The following is a 2,500-nucleotide window of genomic DNA, read 5'->3' as shown; positions in this document are numbered from 1 at the left end:
AGGACTGACAGGAAAAGATGTTCTCCATGCGCATTGCTTCTCACTGCCGCAACACTTTCCATCCAGCATGCCTGGAAACTGGACGCATCTTTGACCCCCCTCTGACGCCGCTGGAATTCCCAGCGAAAAAGAACCTGTTTCCCAGATTGCGGAGAGTCCATACACCCACCCACTCACCCCGTCCCTTTTGTTATCTTGCAGATCTTGATTGAATGGTGAGCAACCTCCTGTCCACTCCGTGTGTGTTGTTGTTTAAACTTTACGGGACAACAAGGTCTGTTTGCTCAAGCCCTCGCTTTCTGCGCGCCCATACAAAGCCGTTGTTGCCATAAAAACCTCAAACGCCTCTTCAAAGTTTCTGTCCGTTGCTTCTGTTACATTCCACGCAACGATAACTTTGGAATAGTTAAAGCCATGTAATCTTGTTTGTACCAAAAACAGCTAAAAGACTTACAGAAAGCAGCGCACTCCATTCCACACATAGTTCATTCCCAACATTGACTACTACGCATTCAATTATTTTCGACGTGGCTGGTCAGAGAAGCCATTGTACATTTTTAGTTTAGGGTGACAACTGTTAATTCAAACGCACTGATACTCTACCTGATAATGTGAGAATCCAAATCGGCATTCGTTCAAATGTCAGTCATGCCCCTTTCGCCCAGAACACCGGGTATGTTAATTCTCAAGTGAAGTCCCATATCGCCAGAGACTTTGACAGGTCCAGCCGAACTCAACCCAGAATATCCGATTGATATGTGGGCTTGGTATTAGTCGTTTGCCTCTTCAGTGCATAGAATCGTATATCCTATTTGTCCGAGTGAGAGAGAAAAGTCATAGAGACATGTGATCCGAGCGTGCGATTGTGTAGTTCCTTCTTCAAGAGGCGAGAGGCGAAAGTATTATGAGAGCGCGGCTGCAATTCCCAGTGCACGACTACACGTAGCGAGCGTGCTTGCTCAAGCGGTCCTAGCGCCGCTTTGAGTAGACCAGAAAAATTGGCCGTCTATTTCTCTCATAAGTTAAGTGGTACTAGTGGGTGGGAGGGCTTCTGGTTTCACTGTGAGACGAACCAGAAGCAACCATGGGTCAAGTTAATTGTGCTTCTTGATAATATTAGACGTATTCCTAGTTAACTGCATATGTTCCATTCCCAATAATAATATAAAGTATTGCTTAGTTAATGGCTATATTATTGTTATAAGAGTGGCGTGTGGCTAACTAGCAGAGTTGGCGTGCAAGATGACCTCCGTCACACATGCATGCATTTTATTCCATGGCTAAGGTGGCTGTACTGTTGAGGTGTACCACTAATGCAAAGCAGAAATATTTCACCAAGCACTAAGGTGAGTCAGCCAAGAGTCACAGTGAGTGAGAGTGCGGTAGCAGCCCTCAACTCAGCTCAGCACAGCTCAGACCGACCACTGACCAGCTAAATTCCAGGGATGTCTGGGCATGTTGTGGCTGACAGGGCAGACTTCACCTAACCTCCTGACCTTGATCTCATTGAAGTCCTCTCCTCACACCTCATGCAGATATGTGGAATTTGAGACTATTCTGCCCCTGCCCCTGCCTTTTCGTTTTTCTGAGGTAAAAAAAAAAAAAAGAAGAGCCAAAGCCTGCATGCCCCTGATTTTAGATTCCATCTTCCTGAGGTAAAGCCTGTCTGTCTGTTTCTTGTCTGTCTTGAGTCTGCTTGTCTATCTGTCTGTCTGTCTGTCTGTCTGTCTGTCTGTCTGTCTGTCTGTCTTGAGTCTGCTCCTGAATCCATCAAACCCTCCACTACGCCTCTAGAACAGATGTGCCACACACATGCACACACGCATGCACACGCACACGCACACGCACACGCACACGCACACACACACACACACACACACACACACACACACACGCACACACGCACACACACACACACACACACACACACAGAGGAAGTGTTTTTGGGGTAGACTCAAAGAAAGCCGCCCAAAGACTCTGAATCTCATAAGACTCCAACGAAATCTCCCAACGAACATCTGACACAAAAGCTGCTTGTTCCGATCATATCTCCATAGTGATAACAATATACTGAGCCATTGTTCTCATTATGTTCAGGCTCTGCCAATCTCGCATGCTTATATTTCATTCAGACGACTGAAGACTACAGCACAACTCATATGTCGTCCATATGTTATAGGCTACAGGCAATTTCAGGTCAGCTGCATTAGTTATATGTGGGGTCCATAATGTTTACATTTATAGCAGCTAATAGTTTTTTTAGGAACTAGGCAATGTGGGGGGTCTGATGTCTTGCTAAAGGGCACTTCTTCAACCATGGTGTGTCGATAAGAGTCAAATGGCCAAAAAACAAACAAACAAAAATTAATGATTGTTTTCTATACTTTTTTTGACAGGGAGAGAGTCCCTTTACCATTTATGGCTAATGTGCCATTGAGCAAGTCACATATAGGCTGACGATGCTCCAGGGACTGTAACCTAAAAAAAAAACAATACCCAA

At 45.3% G+C, this 2,500-nt stretch overlaps 1 protein-coding gene across 2 annotated transcripts in view; it reads right to left on the bottom strand.

Moving 5' to 3' along the window:
- Positions 1–979, bottom strand: part of prss23 (serine protease 23) — an 11,967-nt gene extending 10,988 nt beyond the window's left edge. For both annotated transcript variants that reach the window (XM_063189700.1, XM_063189701.1), the window contains exon 1: positions 604–979. The gene's annotated coding sequence lies outside the window, so the exon portion shown is untranslated. The remainder of the gene's footprint in view (positions 1–603) is intronic.
- Between the last annotated feature and the right edge of the window lie 1,521 nt (positions 980–2,500).

Source organism: Engraulis encrasicolus, chromosome 23, assembly GCF_034702125.1.
Source record: "Engraulis encrasicolus isolate BLACKSEA-1 chromosome 23, IST_EnEncr_1.0, whole genome shotgun sequence".
Taxonomy (NCBI): domain Eukaryota; kingdom Metazoa; phylum Chordata; class Actinopteri; order Clupeiformes; family Engraulidae; genus Engraulis; species Engraulis encrasicolus.
This window is presented reverse-complemented; position numbering and strand designations above follow the sequence as displayed.